The 23,144-nt window shown below is 44.7% G+C and overlaps 4 non-coding genes across 4 annotated transcripts; all 4 read right to left on the reverse strand.

Annotated features, from left to right (window-relative positions):
• Nucleotides 1-4,259: 4,259 nt before the first annotated feature.
• TRNAD-GUC (transfer RNA aspartic acid (anticodon GUC)) lies at nucleotides 4,260-4,331 on the reverse strand. Its single transcript has one exon. It is a non-coding gene; the product is annotated as a tRNA-Asp (tRNA).
• A 2,330-nt stretch (nucleotides 4,332-6,661) lies between these two features.
• On the reverse strand, nucleotides 6,662-6,733 carry TRNAD-GUC (transfer RNA aspartic acid (anticodon GUC)). The gene has a single exon. It is a non-coding gene; the product is annotated as a tRNA-Asp (tRNA).
• Nucleotides 6,734-10,991: 4,258 nt separating this feature from the next.
• TRNAD-GUC (transfer RNA aspartic acid (anticodon GUC)) lies at nucleotides 10,992-11,063 on the reverse strand. Its single transcript has one exon. It is a non-coding gene; the product is annotated as a tRNA-Asp (tRNA).
• A 1,857-nt stretch (nucleotides 11,064-12,920) lies between these two features.
• Nucleotides 12,921-12,992, reverse strand: TRNAD-GUC (transfer RNA aspartic acid (anticodon GUC)). Its single transcript has one exon. It is a non-coding gene; the product is annotated as a tRNA-Asp (tRNA).
• Between the last annotated feature and the right edge of the window lie 10,152 nt (nucleotides 12,993-23,144).

A 23,144-nucleotide genomic window follows, 5' to 3' on the forward strand; every position in this document is an offset into this window, starting at 1 on the left:
TCTCCCGCGTGACAGGCGGGGATACTCACCACTATACTAACAAGGAAGAAACTGATGAAAGCATGGCAGTATTCGGTCAGACCCATTTACTCTTGGGACCGATAGAATTTTGCCCATTTACACATACGCAGATGTTCTGCCAAAAGAAAAATAGCTTCCACAGATGATATCTTGAGTCATCTAACTGCAAAGTCCAGCTAAAGAAATCTCAAGTCTGACAAATCAGACTTTTTCTCTTTCCCCAAAGGTAAAGCTGCAGTGATTCCTGGGGACAAAGCGCTGTTTGGAGGTGAAATGCAGAAAAACATAACCTGGTGTTGTAAATAGTACATAGGCAAGAGGATAGCAAAGTGGCATGCTTCTTAGCATTTAGCAGGAAGCACTTCTTCTTGAGATGGACTTTGTCAAAGATGGCGACAGTCTTGGGAAATAGCTTAGTAGAAAACGAGAAAAGCACTCCCCGTCGGGGAATCAAACCCCTGTCTCCCACGTGACTACTCGCCACTATACTAACGAGGAAGAAGCTGATGAAAGCATGGCAGTATTCGGGCAGACCCATTTACTCTTGGGACCGATAGAATTTTGCCCATTTACACATACGCAGATGTTCTGCCAAAAGAAAAATAGCTTCCACAGATGATATCTTGAGTCATCTAACTGCAAAGTCCAGCTAAAGAAATCTCAAGTCTGACAAATCAGACTTTTTCCTTTTCCCCAAAGGTAAAGCTGCAGTGATTCCTGGGGACAAAGCGCTGTTTGGAGGTGAAATGCAGAAAAACATAACCTGGTGTTGTAAATAGTACATAGGCAAGAGGATAGCAAAGTGGCATGCTTCTTAGCATTTAGCAGGAAGCACTTCTTCTTGAGATGGACTTTGTCAAAGATGGCGACAGTCTTGGGAAATAGCTTCGTAGAAAACGAGAAAAGCACTCCCCGTCGGGGAATCGAACCCCGGTCTCCCGCGTGACTACTCGCCACTATACTAACGAGGAAGAAGCTGATGAAAGCATGGCAGTATTCGGGCAGACCCATTTACTCTTGGGACCGATAGAATTTTGCCCATTTACACATACGCAGATGTTCTGCCAAAAGAAAAATAGCTTCCACAGATGATATCTTGAGTCATCTAACTGCAAAGTCCAGCTAAAGAAATCTCAAGTCTGACAAATCAGACTTTTTCCTTTTCCCCAAAGGTAAAGCTGCAGTGATTCCTGGGGACAAAGCGCTGTTTGGAGGTGAAATGCAGAAAAACATAACCTGGTGTTGTAAATAGTACATAGGCAAGAGGATAGCAAAGTGGCATGCTTCTTAGCATTTAGCAGGAAGCACTTCTTCTTGAGATGGACTTTGTCAAAGATGGCGACAGTCTTGGGAAATAGCTTCGTAGAAAACGAGAAAAGCACTCCCCGTCGGGGAATCGAACCCCGGTCTCCCGCGTGACTACTCGCCACTATACTAACGAGGAAGAAGCTGATGAAAGCATGGCAGTATTCGGGCAGACCCATTTACTCTTGGGACCGATAGAATTTTGCCCATTTACACATACGCAGATGTTCTGCCAAAAGAAAAATAGCTTCCACAGATGATATCTTGAGTCATCTAACTGCAAAGTCCAGCTAAAGAAATCTCAAGTCTGACAAATCAGACTTTTTCTCTTTCCCCAAAGGTAAAGCTGCAGTGATTCCTGGGGACAAAGCGCTGTTTGGAGGTGAAATGCAGAAAAACATAACCTGGTGTTGTAAACAGTACATAGGCAAGAGGATAGCAAAGTGGCATGCTTCTTAGCATTTAGCAGGAAGCACTTCTTCTTGAGATGGACTTTGTCAAAGATGGCGACAGTCTTGGGAAATAGCTTCGTAGAAAACGAGAAAAGTACTCCCCGTCGGGGAATCGAACCCCGGTCTCCCACGTGACTACTCGCCACTATACTAACGAGGAAGAAGCTGATGAAAGCATGGCAGTATTCGGGCAGACCCATTTACTCTTGGGACCGATAGAATTTTGCCCATTTACACATACGCAGATGTTCTGCCAAAAGAAAAATAGCTTCCACAGATGATATCTTGAGTCATCTAACTGCAAAGTCCAGCTAAAGAAATCTCAAGTCTGACAAATCAGACTTTTTCTCTTTCCCCAAAGGTAAAGCTGCAGTGATTCCTGGGGACAAAGCGCTGTTTGGAGGTGAAATGCAGAAAAACATAACCTGGTGTTGTAAACAGTACATAGGCAAGAGGATAGCAAAGTGGCATGCTTCTTAGCATTTAGCAGGAAGCACTTCTTCTTGAGATGGACTTTGTCAAAGATGGCGACAGTCTTGGGAAATAGCTTCGTAGAAAACGAGAAAAGCACTCCCCGTCGGGGAATCAAACCCCGGTCTCCCGCGTGACAGGCGGGGATACTTGCCACTATACTAACGAGGAAGAAGCTGATGAAAGCATGGCAGTATTCGGGCGGACCCATTTACTCTTGGGACCGATAGAATTTTGCCCATTTACACATACGCAGATGTTCTGCCAAAAGAAAAATAGCTTCCACAGATGATATCTTGAGTCATCTAACTGCAAAGTCCAGCTAAAGAAATCTCAAGTCTGACAAATCAGACTTTTTCCTTTTCCCCAAAGGTAAAGCTGCAGTGATTCCTGGGGACAAAGCGCTGTTTGGAGGTGAAATGCAGAAAAACATAACCTGGTGTTGTAAATAGTACATAGGCAAGAGGATAGCAAAGTGACATGCTTCTTAGCATTTAGCAGGAAGCACTTCTTCTTGAGATGGACTTTGTCAAAGATGGCGACAGTCTTGGGAAATAGCTTCGTAGAAAACGAGAAAAGCACTCCCCGTCGGGGAATCGAACCACGGTCTCCCGCGTGACAGGCGGGGATACTCACCACTATACTAACAAGGAAGAAACTGATGAAAGCATGGCAGTATTCGGTCAGACCCATTTACTCTTGGGACCGATAGAATTTTGCCCATTTACACATACGCAGATGTTCTGCCAAAAGAAAAATAGCTTCCACAGATGATATCTTGAGTCATCTAACTGCAAAGTCCAGCTAAAGAAATCTCAAGTCTGACAAATCAGACTTTTTCTCTTTCCCCAAAGGTAAAGCTGCAGTGATTCCTGGGGACAAAGCGCTGTTTGGAGGTGAAATGCAGAAAAACATAACCTGGAGTTGTAAACAGTACATAGGCAAGAGGATAGCAAAGTGGCATGCTTCTTAGCATTTAGCAGGAAGCACTTCTTCTTGAGATGGACTTTGTCAAAGATGGCGACAGTCTTGGGAAATAGCTTCGTAGAAAACGAGAAAAGCACTCCCCGTCGGGGAATCGAACCCCGGTCTCCCGCGTGACTACTCGCCACTATACTAACGAGGAAGAAGCTGATGAAAGCATGGCAGTATTCGGGCAGACCCATTTACTCTTGGGACCGATAGAATTTTGCCCATTTACACATACGCAGATGTTCTGCCAAAAGAAAAATAGCTTCCACAGATGATATCTTGAGTCATCTAACTGCAAAGTCCAGCTAAAGAAATCTCAAGTCTGACAAATCAGACTTTTTCTCTTTCCCCAAAGGTAAAGCTGCAGTGATTCCTGGGGACAAAGCGCTGTTTGGAGGTGAAATGCAGAAAAACATAACCTGGTGTTGTAAACAGTACATAGGCAAGAGGATAGCAAAGTGGCATGCTTCTTAGCATTTAGCAGGAAGCACTTCTTCTTGAGATGGACTTTGTCAAAGATGGCGACAGTCTTGGGAAATAGCTTAGTAGAAAACGAGAAAAGCACTCCCCGTCGGGGAATCGAACCCCGGTCTCCCACGTGACAGGCGTGACTACTCGCCACTATACTAACGAGGAAGAAGCTGATGAAAGCATGGCAGTATTCGGGCGGACCCATTTACTCTTGGGACCGATAGAATTTTGCCCATTTACACATACGCAGATGTTCTGCCAAAAGAAAAATAGCTTCCACAGATGATATCTTGAGTCATCTAACTGCAAAGTCCAGCTAAAGAAATCTCAAGTCTGACAAATCAGACTTTTTCCTTTTCCCCAAAGGTAAAGCTGCAGTGATTCCTGGGGACAAAGCGCTGTTTGGAGGTGAAATGCAGAAAAACATAACCTGGTGTTGTAAATAGTACATAGGCAAGAGGATAGCAAAGTGGCATGCTTCTTAGCATTTAGCAGGAAGCACTTCTTCTTGAGATGGACTTTGTCAAAGATGGCGACAGTCTTGGGAAATAGCTTCGTAGAAAACCATTCCCCGTCGGGGAATCGAACCCCGGTCTCCCGCGTGACAGGCGGGAATACTCACCACTATACTAACGAGGAAGAAGCTGATGAAAGCATAGCAGTATTCGGGCGGACCCATTTACTCTTGGGACCGATAGAATTTTGCCCATTTACACATACGCAGATGTTCTGCCAAAAGAAAAATAGCTTCCACAGATGATATCTTGAGTCATCTAACTGCAAAGTCCAGCTAAAGAAATCTCAAGTCTGACAAATCAGACTTTTTCCTTTTCCCCAAAGGTAAAGCTGCAGTGATTCCTGGGGGCAAAGCGCTGTTTGGAGGTGAAATGCAGAAAAACATAACCTGGTGTTGTAAATAGTGCATAGGCAAGAGGATAGCAAAGTGGCATGCTTCTTAGCATTTAGCAGGAAGCACTTCTTCTTGAGATGGACTTTGTCAAAGATGGCGACAGTCTTGGGAAATAGCTTCGTAGAAAACGAGAAAAGCACTCCCCGTCGGGGAATCGAACCCCAGTCTCCCGCGTGACAGGCGGGGATACTCACCACTATACTAACGAGGAAGAAACTGATGAAAGCATGGCAGTATTCGGTCAGACCCATTTACTCTTGGGACCGATAGAATTTTGCCCATTTACAGATATGCAGATGTTCTGCCAAAAGAAAAATAGCTTCCACAGATGATATCTTGAGTCATCTAACTGCAAAGTCCAGCTAAAGAAATCTCAAGTCTGACAAATCAGACTTTTTCTCTTTCCCCAAAGGTAAAGCTGCAGTGATTCCTGGGGACAAAGCGCTGTTTGGAGGTGAAATGCAGAAAAACATAACCTGGTGTTGTAAACAGTACATAGGCAAGAGGATAGCAAAGTGGCATGCTTCTTAGCATTTAGCAGGAAGCACTTCTTCTTGAGATGGACTTTGTCAAAGATGGCGACAGTCTTGGGAAATAGCTTCGTAGAAAACGAGAAAAGCACTCCCCGTCGGGGAATCGAACCCCGGTCTCCCGCGTGACAGGCGTGACTACTCGCCACTATACTAACGAGGAAGAAGCTGATGAAAGCATGGCAGTATTCGGGCGGACCCATTTACTCTTGGGACCGATAGAATTTTGCCCATTTACACATACGCAGATGTTCTGCCAAAAGAAAAATAGCTTCCACAGATGATATCTTGAGTCATCTAACTGCAAAGTCCAGCTAAAGAAATCTCAAGTCTGACAAATCAGACTTTTTCCTTTTCCCCAAAGGTAAAGCTGCAGTGATTCCTGGGGACAAAGCGCTGTTTGGAGGTGAAATGCAGAAAAACATAACCTGGTGTTGTAAATAGTACATAGGCAAGAGGATAGCAAAGTGACATGCTTCTTAGCATTTAGCAGGAAGCACTTCTTCTTGAGATGGACTTTGTCAAAGATGGCGACAGTCTTGGGAAATAGCTTCGTAGAAAACGAGAAAAGCACTCCCCGTCGGGGAATCGAACCCCGGTCTCCCGCGCGACAGGCGGGGATACTCACCACTATACTAACGAGGAAGAAGCTGATGAAAGCATGGCAGTATTCGGGCAGACCCATTTACTCTTGGGACCGATAGAATTTTGCCCATTTACACATACGCAGATGTTCTGCCAAAAGAAAAATAGCTTCCACAGATGATATCTTGAGTCATCTAACTGCAAAGTCCAGCTAAAGAAATCTCAAGTCTGACAAATCAGACTTTTTCCTTTTCCCCAAAGGTAAAGCTGCAGTGATTCCTGGGGACAAAGCGCTGTTTGGAGGTGAAATGCAGAAAAACATAACCTGGTGTTGTAAATATTACATAGGCAAGAGGATAGCAAAGTGGCATGCTTCTTAGCATTTAGCAGGAAGCACTTCTTCTTGAGATGGACTTTGTCAAAGATGGCGACAGTCTTGGGAAATAGCTTCGTAGAAAACGAGAAAAGCACTCCCCGTCGGGGAATCGAACCCCGGTCTCCCGCGTGACAGGCGGGAACACTCACGACTATACTAACGAGGAAGAAGCTGATGAAAGCATGGCAGTATTCGGGCAGACCCATTTACTCTTGGGACCGATAGAATTTTGCCCATTTACACATACGCAGATGTTCTGCCAAAAGAAAAATAGCTTCCACAGATGATATCTTGAGTCATCTAACTGCAAAGTCCAGCTAAAGAAATCTCAAGTCTGACAAATCAGACTTTTTCCTTTTCCCCAAAGGTAAAGCTGCAGTGATTCCTGGGGACAAAGCGCTGTTTGGAGGTGAAATGCAGAAAAACATAACCTGGTGTTGTAAATAGTACATAGGCAAGAGGATAGCAAAGTGGCATGCTTCTTAGCATTTAGCAGGAAGCACTTCTTCTTGAGATGGACTTTGTCAAAGATGGCGACAGTCTTGGGAAATAGCTTCGTAGAAAACCATTCCCCGTCGGGGAATCGAACCCCGGTCTCCCGCGTGACAGGCGGGAATACTCACCACTATACTAACGAGGAAGAAGCTGATGAAAGCATAGCAGTATTCGGGCGGACCCATTTACTCTTGGGACCGATAGAATTTTGCCCATTTACACATACGCAGATGTTCTGCCAAAAGAAAAATAGCTTCCACAGATGATATCTTGAGTCATCTAACTGCAAAGTCCAGCTAAAGAAATCTCAAGTCTGACAAATCAGACTTTTTCCTTTTCCCCAAAGGTAAAGCTGCAGTGATTCCTGGGGGCAAAGCGCTGTTTGGAGGTGAAATGCAGAAAAACATAACCTGGTGTTGTAAATAGTGCATAGGCAAGAGGATAGCAAAGTGGCATGCTTCTTAGCATTTAGCAGGAAGCACTTCTTCTTGAGATGGACTTTGTCAAAGATGGCGACAGTCTTGGGAAATAGCTTCGTAGAAAACGAGAAAAGCACTCCCCGTCGGGGAATCGAACCCCAGTCTCCCGCGTGACAGGCGGGGATACTCACCACTATACTAACGAGGAAGAAACTGATGAAAGCATGGCAGTATTCGGTCAGACCCATTTACTCTTGGGACCGATAGAATTTTGCCCATTTACAGATATGCAGATGTTCTGCCAAAAGAAAAATAGCTTCCACAGATGATATCTTGAGTCATCTAACTGCAAAGTCCAGCTAAAGAAATCTCAAGTCTGACAAATCAGACTTTTTCTCTTTCCCCAAAGGTAAAGCTGCAGTGATTCCTGGGGACAAAGCGCTGTTTGGAGGTGAAATGCAGAAAAACATAACCTGGTGTTGTAAACAGTACATAGGCAAGAGGATAGCAAAGTGGCATGCTTCTTAGCATTTAGCAGGAAGCACTTCTTCTTGAGATGGACTTTGTCAAAGATGGCGACAGTCTTGGGAAATAGCTTCGTAGAAAACGAGAAAAGCACTCCCCGTCGGGGAATCGAACCCCGGTCTCCTGCGTGACAGGCGTGACTACTCGCCACTATACTAACGAGGAAGAAGCTGATGAAAGCATGGCAGTATTCGGGCGGACCCATTTACTCTTGGGACCGATAGAATTTTGCCCATTTACACATACGCAGATGTTCTGCCAAAAGAAAAATAGCTTCCACAGATGATATCTTGAGTCATCTAACTGCAAAGTCCAGCTAAAGAAATCTCAAGTCTGACAAATCAGACTTTTTCCTTTTCCCCAAAGGTAAAGCTGCAGTGATTCCTGGGGACAAAGCGCTGTTTGGAGGTGAAATGCAGAAAAACATAACCTGGTGTTGTAAATAGTACATAGGCAAGAGGATAGCAAAGTGACATGCTTCTTAGCATTTAGCAGGAAGCACTTCTTCTTGAGATGGACTTTGTCAAAGATGGCGACAGTCTTGGGAAATAGCTTCGTAGAAAACGAGAAAAGCACTCCCCGTCGGGGAATCGAACCCCGGTCTCCCGCGCGACAGGCGGGGATACTCACCACTATACTAACGAGGAAGAAGCTGATGAAAGCATGGCAGTATTCGGGCAGACCCATTTACTCTTGGGACCGATAGAATTTTGCCCATTTACACATACGCAGATGTTCTGCCAAAAGAAAAATAGCTTCCACAGATGATATCTTGAGTCATCTAACTGCAAAGTCCAGCTAAAGAAATCTCAAGTCTGACAAATCAGACTTTTTCCTTTTCCCCAAAGGTAAAGCTGCAGTGATTCCTGGGGACAAAGCGCTGTTTGGAGGTGAAATGCAGAAAAACATAACCTGGTGTTGTAAATATTACATAGGCAAGAGGATAGCAAAGTGGCATGCTTCTTAGCATTTAGCAGGAAGCACTTCTTCTTGAGATGGACTTTGTCAAAGATGGCGACAGTCTTGGGAAATAGCTTCGTAGAAAACGAGAAAAGCACTCCCCGTCGGGGAATCGAACCCCGGTCTCCCGCGTGACAGGCGGGAACACTCACGACTATACTAACGAGGAAGAAGCTGATGAAAGCATGGCAGTATTCGGGCAGACCCATTTACTCTTGGGACCGATAGAATTTTGCCCATTTACACATACGCAGATGTTCTGCCAAAAGAAAAATAGCTTCCACAGATGATATCTTGAGTCATCTAACTGCAAAGTCCAGCTAAAGAAATCTCAAGTCTGACAAATCAGACTTTTTCCTTTTCCCCAAAGGTAAAGCTGCAGTGATTCCTGGGGACAAAGCGCTGTTTGGAGGTGAAATGCAGAAAAACATAACCTGGTGTTGTAAATAGTACATAGGCAAGAGGATAGCAAAGTGGCATGCTTCTTAGCATTTAGCAGGAAGCACTTCTTCTTGAGATGGACTTTGTCAAAGATGGCGACAGTCTTGGGAAATAGCTTCGTAGAAAACAAGAAAAGCACTCCCCGTCGGGGAATCGAACCACGGTCTCCCGCGTGACAGGCGGGGATACTCACCACTATACTAACGAGGAAGAAACTGATGAAAGCATGGCAGTATTCGGTCAGACCCATTTACTCTTGGGACCGATAGAATTTCGCCCATTTACACATACGCAGATGTTCTGCCAAAAGAAAAATAGCTTCCACAGATGATATCTTGAGTCATCTAACTGCAAAGTCCAGCTAAAGAAATCTCAAGTCTGACAAATCAGACTTTTTCTCTTTCCCCAAAGGTAAAGCTGCAGTGATTCCTGGGGACAAAGCGCTGTTTGGAGGTGAAATGCAGAAAAACATAACCTGGTGTTGTAAAACAGTACATAGGCAAGAGGATAGCAAAGTGGCATGCTTCTTAGCATTTAGCAGGAAGCACTTCTTCTTGAGATGGACTTTGTCAAAGATGGCGACAGTCTTGGGAAATAGCTTAGTAGAAAACGAGAAAAGCACTCCCCGTCGGGGAATCGAACCCCGGTCTCCCACGTGACAGGCGTGACTACTCGCCACTATACTAACGAGGAAGAAGCTGATGAAAGCATGGCAGTATTCGGGCGGACCCATTTACTCTTGGGACCGATAGAATTTTGCCCATTTACACATACGCAGATGTTCTGCCAAAAGAAAAATAGCTTCCACAGATGATATCTTGAGTCATCTAACTGCAAAGTCCAGCTAAAGAAATCTCAAGTCTGACAAATCAGACTTTTTCCTTTTCCCCAAAGGTAAAGCTGCAGTGATTCCTGGGGACAAAGCGCTGTTTGGAGGTGAAATGCAGAAAAACATAACCTGGTGTTGTAAACAGTACATAGGCAAGAGGATAGCAAAGTGGCATGCTTCTTAGCATTTAGCAGGAAGCACTTCTTCTTGAGATGGACTTTGTCAAAGATGGCGACAGTCTTGGGAAATAGCTTCGTAGAAAACGAGAAAAGCACTCCCCGTCGGGGAATCGAACCCCGGTCTCCCGCGTGACTACTTGCCACTATACTAACGAGGAAGAAGCTGATGAAAGCATGGCAGTATTCGGGCAGACCCATTTACTCTTGGGACCGATAGAATTTTGCCCATTTACACATACGCAGATGTTCTGCCAAAAGAAAAATAGCTTCCACAGATGATATCTTGAGTCATCTAACTGCAAAGTCCAGCTAAAGAAATCTCAAGTCTGACAAATCAGACTTTTTCTCTTTCCCCAAAGGTAAAGCTGCAGTGATTCCTGGGGACAAAGCGCTGTTTGGAGGTGAAATGCAGAAAAACATAACCTGGTGTTGTAAACAGTACATAGGCAAGAGGATAGCAAAGTGGCATGCTTCTTAGCATTTAGCAGGAAGCACTTCTTCTTGAGATGGACTTTGTCAAAGATGGCGACAGTCTTGGGAAATAGCTTCGTAGAAAACGAGAAAAGCACTCCCCGTCGGGGAATCGAACCCCGGTCTCCCGCGTGACAGGCGTGACTACTCGCCACTATACTAACGAGGAAGAAGCTGATGAAAGCATGGCAGTATTCGGGCGGACCCATTTACTCTTGGGACCGATAGAATTTTGCCCATTTACACATACGCAGATGTTCTGCCAAAAGAAAAATAGCTTCCACAGATGATATCTTGAGTCATCTAACTGCAAAGTCCAGCTAAAGAAATCTCAAGTCTGACAAATCAGACTTTTTCCTTTTCCCCAAAGGTAAAGCTGCAGTGATTCCTGGGGACAAAGCGCTGTTTGGAGGTGAAATGCAGAAAAACATAACCTGGTGTTGTAAATAGTACATAGGCAAGAGGATAGCAAAGTGACATGCTTCTTAGCATTTAGCAGGAAGCACTTCTTCTTGAGATGGACTTTGTCAAAGATGGCGACAGTCTTGGGAAATAGCTTCGTAGAAAACGAGAAAAGCACTCCCCGTCGGGGAATCGAACCCCGGTCTCCCGCGTGACAGGCGGGGATACTCACCACTATACTAACGAGGAAGAAGCTGATGAAAGCATGGCAGTATTCGGGCAGACCCATTTACTCTTGGGACCGATAGAATTTTGCCCATTTACACATACGCAGATGTTCTGCCAAAAGAAAAATAGCTTCCACAGATGATATCTTGAGTCATCTAACTGCAAAGTCCAGCTAAAGAAATCTCAAGTCTGACAAATCAGACTTTTTCCTTTTCCCCAAAGGTAAAGCTGCAGTGATTCCTGGGGACAAAGCGCTGTTTGGAGGTGAAATGCAGAAAAACATAACCTGGTGTTGTAAATATTACATAGGCAAGAGGATAGCAAAGTGGCATGCTTCTTAGCATTTAGCAGGAAGCACTTCTTCTTGAGATGGACTTTGTCAAAGATGGCGACAGTCTTGGGAAATAGCTTCGTAGAAAACGAGAAAAGCACTCCCCGTCGGGGAATCGAACCCCGGTCTCCCGCGTGACAGGCGGGAACACTCACGACTATACTAACGAGGAAGAAGCTGATGAAAGCATGGCAGTATTCGGGCAGACCCATTTACTCTTGGGACCGATAGAATTTTGCCCATTTACACATACGCAGATGTTCTGCCAAAAGAAAAATAGCTTCCACAGATGATATCTTGAGTCATCTAACTGCAAAGTCCAGCTAAAGAAATCTCAAGTCTGACAAATCAGACTTTTTCCTTTTCCCCAAAGGTAAAGCTGCAGTGATTCCTGGGGACAAAGCGCTGTTTGGAGGTGAAATGCAGAAAAACATAACCTGGTGTTGTAAATAGTACATAGGCAAGAGGATAGCAAAGTGGCATGCTTCTTAGCATTTAGCAGGAAGCACTTCTTCTTGAGATGGACTTTGTCAAAGATGGCGACAGTCTTGGGAAATAGCTTTGTAGAAAACAAGAAAAGCACTCCCCGTCGGGGAATCGAACCACGGTCTCCCGCGTGACAGGCGGGGATACTCACCACTATACTAACGAGGAAGAAACTGATGAAAGCATGGCAGTATTCGGTCAGACCCATTTACTCTTGGGACCGATAGAATTTCGCCCATTTACACATACGCAGATGTTCTGCCAAAAGAAAAATAGCTTCCACAGATGATATCTTGAGTCATCTAACTGCAAAGTCCAGCTAAAGAAATCTCAAGTCTGACAAATCAGACTTTTTCTCTTTCCCCAAAGGTAAAGCTGCAGTGATTCCTGGGGACAAAGCGCTGTTTGGAGGTGAAATGCAGAAAAACATAACCTGGTGTTGTAAAACAGTACATAGGCAAGAGGATAGCAAAGTGGCATGCTTCTTAGCATTTAGCAGGAAGCACTTCTTCTTGAGATGGACTTTGTCAAAGATGGCGACAGTCTTGGGAAATAGCTTAGTAGAAAACGAGAAAAGCACTCCCCGTCGGGGAATCGAACCCCGGTCTCCCACGTGACAGGCGTGACTACTCGCCACTATACTAACGAGGAAGAAGCTGATGAAAGCATGGCAGTATTCGGGCGGACCCATTTACTCTTGGGACCGATAGAATTTTGCCCATTTACACATACGCAGATGTTCTGCCAAAAGAAAAATAGCTTCCACAGATGATATCTTGAGTCATCTAACTGCAAAGTCCAGCTAAAGAAATCTCAAGTCTGACAAATCAGACTTTTTCCTTTTCCCCAAAGGTAAAGCTGCAGTGATTCCTGGGGACAAAGCGCTGTTTGGAGGTGAAATGCAGAAAAACATAACCTGGTGTTGTAAACAGTACATAGGCAAGAGGATAGCAAAGTGGCATGCTTCTTAGCATTTAGCAGGAAGCACTTCTTCTTGAGATGGACTTTGTCAAAGATGGCGACAGTCTTGGGAAATAGATTCGTAGAAAACGAGAAAAGCACTCCCCGTCGGGGAATCGAACCCCGGTCTCCCGCGTGACAGGCGGGGATACTCACCACTATACTAACGAGGAAGAAGCTGATGAAAGCATGGCAGTATTCGGGCAGACCCATTTACTCTTGGGACCGATAGAATTTTGCCCATTTACACATACGCAGATGTTCTGCCAAAAGAAAAATAGCTTCCACAGATGATATCTTGAGTCATCTAACTGCAAAGTCCAGCTAAAGAAATCTCAAGTCTGACAAATCAGACTTTTTCTCTTTCCCCAAAGGTAAAGCTGCAGTGATTCCTGGGGACATAGCGCTGTTTGGAGGTGAAATGCAGAAAAACATAACCTGGTGTTGTAAACAGTACATAGGCAAGAGGATAGCAAAGTGGCATGCTTCTTAGCATTTAGCAGGAAGCACTTCTTCTTGAGATGGACTTTGTCAAAGATGGTGACAGTCTTGGGAAATAGCTTCGTAGAAAACGAGAAAAGCACTCCCCGTCAGGGAATCAAACCCCGGTCTCCCACGTGACTACTCGCCACTATACTAACGAGGAAGAAGCTGATGAAAGCATGGCAGTATTCGGGCAGACCCATTTACTCTTGGGACCGATAGAATTTTGCCCATTTACACATACGCAGATGTTCTGCCAAAAGAAAAATAGCTTCCACAGATGATATCTTGAGTCATCTAACTGCAAAGTCCAGCTAAAGAAATCTCAAGTCTGACAAATCAGACTTTTTCCTTTTCCCCAAAGGTAAAGCTGCAGTGATTCCTGGGGACAAAGCGCTGTTTGGAGGTGAAATGCAGAAAAACATAACCTGGTGTTGTAAATAGTACATAGGCAAGAGGATAGCAAAGTGGCATGCTTCTTAGCATTTAGCAGGAAGCACTTCTTCTTGAGATGGACTTTGTCAAAGATGGCGACAGTCTTGGGAAATAGCTTCGTAGAAAACGAGAAAAGCACTCCCCGTCGGGGAATCGAACCCCGGTCTCCCGCGTGACAGGCGGGGATACTCACCATTATACTAACGAGGAAGAAGCTGATGAAAGCATGGCAGTATTCGGTCAGACCCATTTACTCTTGGGACCGATAGAATTTTGCCCATTTACACATACGCAGATGTTCTGCCAAAAGAAAAATAGCTTCCACAGATGATATCTTGAGTCATCTAACTGCAAAGTCCAGCTAAAGAAATCTCAAGTCTGACAAATCAGACTTTTTCTCTTTCCCCAAAGGTAAAGCTGCAGTGATTCCTGGGGACAAAGCGCTGTTTGGAGGTGAAATGCAGAAAAACATAACCTGGTGTTGTAAACAGTACATAGGCAAGAGGATAGCAAAGTGGCATGCTTCTTAGCATTTAGCAGGAAGCACTTCTTCTTGAGATGGACTTTGTCAAAGATGGCGACAGTCTTGGGAAATAGCTTCGTAGAAAACGAGAAAAGCACTCCCCGTCGGGGAATCGAACCCCGGTCTCCCGCGTGACTACTCGCCACTATACTAACGAGGAAGAAGCTGATGAAAGCATGGCAGTATTCGGGCAGACCCATTTACTCTTGGGACCGATAGAATTTTGCCCATTTACACATACGCAGATGTTCTGCCAAAAGAAAAATAGCTTCCACAGATGATATCTTGAGTCATCTAACTGCAAAGTCCAGCTAAAGAAATCTCAAGTCTGACAAATCAGACTTTTTCTCTTTCCCCAAAGGTAAAGCTGCAGTGATTCCTGGGGACATAGCGCTGTTTGGAGGTGAAATGCAGAAAAACATAACCTGGTGTTGTAAACAGTACATAGGCAAGAGGATAGCAAAGTGGCATGCTTCTTAGCATTTAGCAGGAAGCACTTCTTCTTGAGATGGACTTTGTCAAAGATGGTGACAGTCTTGGGAAATAGCTTCGTAGAAAACGAGAAAAGCACTCCCCGTCGGGGAATCAAACCCCGGTCTCCCACGTGACTACTCGCCACTATACTAACGAGGAAGAAGCTGATGAAAGCATGGCAGTATTCGGGCAGACCCATTTACTCTTGGGACCGATAGAATTTTGCCCATTTACACATACGCAGATGTTCTGCCAAAAGAAAAATAGCTTCCACAGATGATATCTTGAGTCATCTAACTGCAAAGTCCAGCTAAAGAAATCTCAAGTCTGACAAATCAGACTTTTTCCTTTTCCCCAAAGGTAAAGCTGCAGTGATTCCTGGGGACAAAGCGCTGTTTGGAGGTGAAATGCAGAAAAACATAACCTGGTGTTGTAAATAGTACATAGGCAAGAGGATAGCAAAGTGGCATGCTTCTTAGCATTTAGCAGGAAGCACTTCTTCTTGAGATGGACTTTGTCAAAGATGGCGACAGTCTTGGGAAATAGCTTCGTAGAAAACGAGAAAGCACTCCCCGTCGGGGAATCGAACCCCGGTCTCCCGCGTGACTACTCGCCACTATACTAACGAGGAAGAAGCTGATGAAAGCATGGCAGTATTCGGGCAGACCCATTTACTCTTGGGACCGATAGAATTTTGCCCATTTACACATACGCAGATGTTCTGCCAAAAGAAAAATAGCTTCCACAGATGATATCTTGAGTCATCTAACTGCAAAGTCCAGCTAAAGAAATCTCAAGTCTGACAAATCAGACTTTTTCTCTTTCCCCAAAGGTAAAGCTGCAGTGATTCCTGGGGACAAAGCGCTGTTTGGAGGTGAAATGCAGAAAAACATAACCTGGTGTTGTAAACAGTACATAGGCAAGAGGATAGCAAAGTGGCATGCTTCTTAGCATTTAGCAGGAAGCACTTCTTCTTGAGATGGACTTTGTCAAAGATGGCGACAGTCTTGGGAAATAGCTTCGTAGAAAACGAGAAAAGCACTCCCCGTCGGGGAATCGAACCCCGGTCTCCCACGTGACTACTCGCCACTATACTAACGAGGAAGAAGCTGATGAAAGCATGGCAGTATTCGGGCAGACCCATTTACTCTTGGGACCGATAGAATTTTGCCCATTTACACATACGCAGATGTTCTGCCAAAAGAAAAATAGCTTCCACAGATGATATCTTGAGTCATCTAACTGCAAAGTCCAGCTAAAGAAATCTCAAGTCTGACAAATCAGACTTTTTCTCTTTCCCCAAAGGTAAAGCTGCAGTGATTCCTGGGGACAAAGCGCTGTTTGGAGGTGAAATGCAGAAAAACATAACCTGGTGTTGTAAACAGTACATAGGCAAGAGGATAGCAAAGTGGCATGCTTCTTAGCATTTAGCAGGAAGCACTTCTTCTTGAGATGGACTTTGTCAAAGATGGCGACCGTCTTGGGAAATAGCTTCGTAGAAAACGAGAAAAGCACTCCCCGTCGGGGAATCGAACCCCGGTCTCCCGCGTGACTACTCGCCACTATACTAACGAGGAAGAGGCTGATGAAAGCATGGCAGTATTCGGGCAGACCCATTTACTCTTGGGACCGATAGAATTTTGCCCATTTACACATACGCAGATGTTCTGCCAAAAGAAAAATAGCTTCCACAGATGATATCTTGAGTCATCTAACTGCAAAGTCCAGCTAAAGAAATCTCAAGTCTGACAAATCAGACTTTTTCCTTTTCCCCAAAGGTAAAGCTGCAGTGATTCCTGGGGACAAAGCGCTGTTTGGAGGTGAAATGCAGAAAAACATAACCTGGTGTTGTAAATAGTACATAGGCAAGAGGATAGCAAAGTGGCATGCTTCTTAGCATTTAGCAGGAAGCACTTCTTCTTGAGATGGACTTTGTCAAAGATGGCGACAGTCTTGGGAAATAGCTTCGTAGAAAACGAGAAAAGCACTCCCCGTCGGGGAATCGAACCCCGGTCTCCCGCGTGACTACTCGCCACTATACTAACGAGGAAGAAGCTGATGAAAGCATGGCAGTATTCGGGCAGACCCATTTACTCTTGGGACCGATAGAATTTTGCCCATTTACACATACGCAGATGTTCTGCCAAAAGAAAAATAGCTTCCACAGATGATATCTTGAGTCATCTAACTGCAAAGTCCAGCTAAAGAAATCTCAAGTCTGACAAATCAGACTTTTTCTCTTTCCCCAAAGGTAAAGCTGCAGTGATTCCTGGGGACAAAGCGCTGTTTGGAGGTGAAATGCAGAAAAACATAACCTGGTGTTGTAAACAGTACATAGGCAAGAGGATAGCAAAGTGGCATGCTTCTTAGCATTTAGCAGGAAGCACTTCTTCTTGAGATGGACTTTGTCAAAGATGGCGACAGTCTTGGGAAATAGCTTCGTAGAAAACGAGAAAAGCACTCCCCGTCGGGGAATCGAACCCCGGTCTCCCACGTGACTACTCGCCACTATACTAACGAGGAAGAAGCTGATGAAAGCATGGCAGTATTCGGGCAGACCCATTTACTCTTGGGACCGATAGAATTTTGCCCATTTACACATACGCAGATGTTCTGCCAAAAGAAAAATAGCTTCCACAGATGATATCTTGAGTCATCTAACTGCAAAGTCCAGCTAAAGAAATCTCAAGTCTGACAAATCAGACTTTTTCCTTTTCCCCAAAGGTAAAGCTGCAGTGATTCCTGGGGACAAAGCGCTGTTTGGAGGTGAAATGCAGAAAAACATAACCTGGTGTTGTAAATAGTACATAGGCAAGAGGATAGCAAAGTGGCATGCTTCTTAGCATTTAGCAGGAAGCACTTCTTCTTGAGATGGACTTTGTCAAAGATGGCGACAGTCTTGGGAAATAGCTTCGTAGAAAACGAGAAAGCACTCCCCGTCGGGGAATCGAACCCCGGTCTCCCGCGTGACTACTCGCCACTATACTAACGAGGAAGAAGCTGATGAAAGCATGGCAGTATTCGGGCAGACCCATTTACTCTTGGGACCGATAGAATTTTGCCCATTTACACATACGCAGATGTTCTGCCAAAAGAAAAATAGCTTCCACAGATGATATCTTGAGTCATCTAACTGCAAAGTCCAGCTAAAGAAATCTCAAGTCTGACAAATCAGACTTTTTCTCTTTCCCCAAAGGTAAAGCTGCAGTGATTCCTGGGGACAAAGCGCTGTTTGGAGGTGAAATGCAGAAAAACATAACCTGGTGTTGTAAACAGTACATAGGCAAGAGGATAGCAAAGTGGCATGCTTCTTAGCATTTAGCAGGAAGCACTTCTTCTTGAGATGGACTTTGTCAAAGATGGCGACAGTCTTGGGAAATAGCTTCGTAGAAAACGAGAAAAGCACTCCCCGTCGGGGAATCGAACCCCGGTCTCCCACGTGACTACTCGCCACTATACTAACGAGGAAGAAGCTGATGAAAGCATGGCAGTATTCGGGCAGACCCATTTACTCTTGGGACCGATAGAATTTTGCCCATTTACACATACGCAGATGTTCTGCCAAAAGAAAAATAGCTTCCACAGATGATATCTTGAGTCATCTAACTGCAAAGTCCAGCTAAAGAAATCTCAAGTCTGACAAATCAGACTTTTTCTCTTTCCCCAAAGGTAAAGCTGCAGTGATTCCTGGGGACAAAGCGCTGTTTGGAGGTGAAATGCAGAAAAACATAACCTGGTGTTGTAAACAGTACATAGGCAAGAGGATAGCAAAGTGGCATGCTTCTTAGCATTTAGCAGGAAGCACTTCTTCTTGAGATGGACTTTGTCAAAGATGGCGACCGTCTTGGGAAATAGCTTCGTAGAAAACGAGAAAAGCACTCCCCGTCGGGGAATCGAACCCCGGTCTCCCGCGTGACTACTCGCCACTATACTAACGAGGAAGAGGCTGATGAAAGCATGGCAGTATTCGGGCAGACCCATTTACTCTTGGGACCGATAGAATTTTGCCCATTTACACATACGCAGATGTTCTGCCAAAAGAAAAATAGCTTCCACAGATGATATCTTGAGTCATCTAACTGCAAAGTCCAGCTAAAGAAATCTCAAGTCTGACAAATCAGACTTTTTCCTTTTCCCCAAAGGTAAAGCTGCAGTGATTCCTGGGGACAAAGCGCTGTTTGGAGGTGAAATGCAGAAAAACATAACCTGGTGTTGTAAATAGTACATAGGCAAGAGGATAGCAAAGTGGCATGCTTCTTAGCATTTAGCAGGAAGCACTTCTTCTTGAGATGGACTTTGTCAAAGATGGCGACAGTCTTGGGAAATAGCTTCGTAGAAAACGAGAAAAGCACTCCCCGTCGGGGAATCGAACCCCGGTCTCCCGCGTGACTACTCGCCACTATACTAACGAGGAAGAAGCTGATGAAAGCATGGCAGTATTCGGGCAGACCCATTTACTCTTGGGACCGATAGAATTTTGCCCATTTACACATACGCAGATGTTCTGCCAAAAGAAAAATAGCTTCCACAGATGATATCTTGAGTCATCTAACTGCAAAGTCCAGCTAAAGAAATCTCAAGTCTGACAAATCAGACTTTTTCTCTTTCCCCAAAGGTAAAGCTGCAGTGATTCCTGGGGACAAAGCGCTGTTTGGAGGTGAAATGCAGAAAAACATAACCTGGTGTTGTAAACAGTACATAGGCAAGAGGATAGCAAAGTGGCATGCTTCTTAGCATTTAGCAGGAAGCACTTCTTCTTGAGATGGACTTTGTCAAAGATGGCGACAGTCTTGGGAAATAGCTTCGTAGAAAACGAGAAAAGCACTCCCCGTCGGGGAATCGAACCCCGGTCTCCCACGTGACTACTCGCCACTATACTAACGAGGAAGAAGCTGATGAAAGCATGGCAGTATTCGGGCAGACCCATTTACTCTTGGGACCGATAGAATTTTGCCCATTTACACATACGCAGATGTTCTGCCAAAAGAAAAATAGCTTCCACAGATGATATCTTGAGTCATCTAACTGCAAAGTCCAGCTAAAGAAATCTCAAGTCTGACAAATCAGACTTTTTCCTTTTCCCCAAAGGTAAAGCTGCAGTGATTCCTGGGGACAAAGCGCTGTTTGGAGGTGAAATGCAGAAAAACATAACCTGGTGTTGTAAATAGTACATAGGCAAGAGGATAGCAAAGTGGCATGCTTCTTAGCATTTAGCAGGAAGCACTTCTTCTTGAGATGGACTTTGTCAAAGATGGCGACAGTCTTGGGAAATAGCTTCGTAGAAAACGAGAAAAGCACTCCCCGTCGGGGAATCGAACCCCGGTCTCCCGCGTGACTACTCGCCACTATACTAACGAGGAAGAAGCTGATGAAAGCATGGCAGTATTCGGGCAGACCCATTTACTCTTGGGACCGATAGAATTTTGCCCATTTACACATACGCAGATGTTCTGCCAAAAGAAAAATAGCTTCCACAGATGATATCTTGAGTCATCTAACTGCAAAGTCCAGCTAAAGAAATCTCAAGTCTGACAAATCAGACTTTTTCTCTTTCCCCAAAGGTAAAGCTGCAGTGATTCCTGGGGACAAAGCGCTGTTTGGAGGTGAAATGCAGAAAAACATAACCTGGTGTTGTAAACAGTACATAGGCAAGAGGATAGCAAAGTGGCATGCTTCTTAGCATTTAGCAGGAAGCACTTCTTCTTGAGATGGACTTTGTCAAAGATGGCGACAGTCTTGGGAAATAGCTTCGTAGAAAACGAGAAAAGCACTCCCCGTCGGGGAATCGAACCCCGGTCTCCCGCGTGACTACTCGCCACTATACTAACGAGGAAGAGGCTGATGAAAGCATGGCAGTATTCGGGCAGACCCATTTACTCTTGGGACCGATAGAATTTTGCCCATTTACACATACGCAGATGTTCTGCCAAAAGAAAAATAGCTTCCACAGATGATATCTTGAGTCATCTAACTGCAAAGTCCAGCTAAAGAAATCTCAAGTCTGACAAATCAGACTTTTTCCTTTTCCCCAAAGGTAAAGCTGCAGTGATTCCTGGGGACAAAGCGCTGTTTGGAGGTGAAATGCAGAAAAACATAACCTGGTGTTGTAAATAGTACATAGGCAAGAGGATAGCAAAGTGGCATGCTTCTTAGCATTTAGCAGGAAGCACTTCTTCTTGAGATGGACTTTGTCAAAGATGGCGACAGTCTTGGGAAATAGCTTCGTAGAAAACGAGAAAAGCACTCCCCGTCGGGGAATCGAACCCCGGTCTCCCGCGTGACTACTCGCCACTATACTAACGAGGAAGAAGCTGATGAAAGCATGGCAGTATTCGGGCAGACCCATTTACTCTTGGGACCGATAGAATTTTGCCCATTTACACATACGCAGATGTTCTGCCAAAAGAAAAATAGCTTCCACAGATGATATCTTGAGTCATCTAACTGCAAAGTCCAGCTAAAGAAATCTCAAGTCTGACAAATCAGACTTTTTCTCTTTCCCCAAAGGTAAAGCTGCAGTGATTCCTGGGGACAAAGCGCTGTTTGGAGGTGAAATGCAGAAAAACATAACCTGGTGTTGTAAACAGTACATAGGCAAGAGGATAGCAAAGTGGCATGCTTCTTAGCATTTAGCAGGAAGCACTTCTTCTTGAGATGGACTTTGTCAAAGATGGCGACAGTCTTGGGAAATAGCTTCGTAGAAAACGAGAAAAGCACTCCCCGTCGGGGAATCGAACCCCGGTCTCCCACGTGACTACTCGCCACTATACTAACGAGGAAGAAGCTGATGAAAGCATGGCAGTATTCGGGCAGACCCATTTACTCTTGGGACCGATAGAATTTTGCCCATTTACACATACGCAGATGTTCTGCCAAAAGAAAAATAGCTTCCACAGATGATATCTTGAGTCATCTAACTGCAAAGTCCAGCTAAAGAAATCTCAAGTCTGACAAATCAGACTTTTTCCTTTTCCCCAAAGGTAAAGCTGCAGTGATTCCTGGGGACAAAGCGCTGTTTGGAGGTGAAATGCAGAAAAACATAACCTGGTGTTGTAAATAGTACATAGGCAAGAGGATAGCAAAGTGGCATGCTTCTTAGCATTTAGCAGGAAGCACTTCTTCTTGAGATGGACTTTGTCAAAGATGGCGACAGTCTTGGGAAATAGCTTCGTAGAAAACGAGAAAAGCACTCCCCGTCGGGGAATCGAACCCCGGTCTCCCGCGTGACTACTCGCCACTATACTAACGAGGAAGAAGCTGATGAAAGCATGGCAGTATTCGGGCAGACCCATTTACTCTTGGGACCGATAGAATTTTGCCCATTTACACATACGCAGATGTTCTGCCAAAAGAAAAATAGCTTCCACAGATGATATCTTGAGTCATCTAACTGCAAAGTCCAGCTAAAGAAATCTCAAGTCTGACAAATCAGACTTTTTCTCTTTCCCCAAAGGTAAAGCTGCAGTGATTCCTGGGGACAAAGCGCTGTTTGGAGGTGAAATGCAGAAAAACATAACCTGGTGTTGTAAACAGTACATAGGCAAGAGGATAGCAAAGTGGCATGCTTCTTAGCATTTAGCAGGAAGCACTTCTTCTTGAGATGGACTTTGTCAAAGATGGCGACAGTCTTGGGAAATAGCTTCGTAGAAAACGAGAAAAGCACTCCCCGTCGGGGAATCGAACCCCGGTCTCCCACGTGACTACTCGCCACTATACTAACGAGGAAGAAGCTGATGAAAGCATGGCAGTATTCGGGCAGACCCATTTACTCTTGGGACCGATAGAATTTTGCCCATTTACACATACGCAGATGTTCTGCCAAAAGAAAAATAGCTTCCACAGATGATATCTTGAGTCATCTAACTGCAAAGTCCAGCTAAAGAAATCTCAAGTCTGACAAATCAGACTTTTTCTCTTTCCCCAAAGGTAAAGCTGCAGTGATTCCTGGGGACAAAGCGCTGTTTGGAGGTGAAATGCAGAAAAACATAACCTGGTGTTGTAAACAGTACATAGGCAAGAGGATAGCAAAGTGGCATGCTTCTTAGCATTTAGCAGGAAGCACTTCTTCTTGAGATGGACTTTGTCAAAGATGGCGACAGTCTTGGGAAATAGCTTCGTAGAAAACGAGAAAAGCACTCCCCGTCGGGGAATCGAACCCCGGTCTCCCGCGTGACTACTCGCCACTATACTAACGAGGAAGAGGCTGATGAAAGCATGGCAGTATTCGGGCAGACCCATTTACTCTTGGGACCGATAGAATTTTGCCCATTTACACATACGCAGATGTTCTGCCAAAAGAAAAATAGCTTCCACAGATGATATCTTGAGTCATCTAACTGCAAAGTCCAGCTAAAGAAATCTCAAGTCTGACAAATCAGACTTTTTCCTTTTCCCCAAAGGTAAAGCTGCA

Source organism: Eleutherodactylus coqui, chromosome 11 (genome assembly GCF_035609145.1).
Source record: "Eleutherodactylus coqui strain aEleCoq1 chromosome 11, aEleCoq1.hap1, whole genome shotgun sequence".
Classification (NCBI taxonomy): Eukaryota; Metazoa; Chordata; class Amphibia; order Anura; family Eleutherodactylidae; genus Eleutherodactylus; species Eleutherodactylus coqui.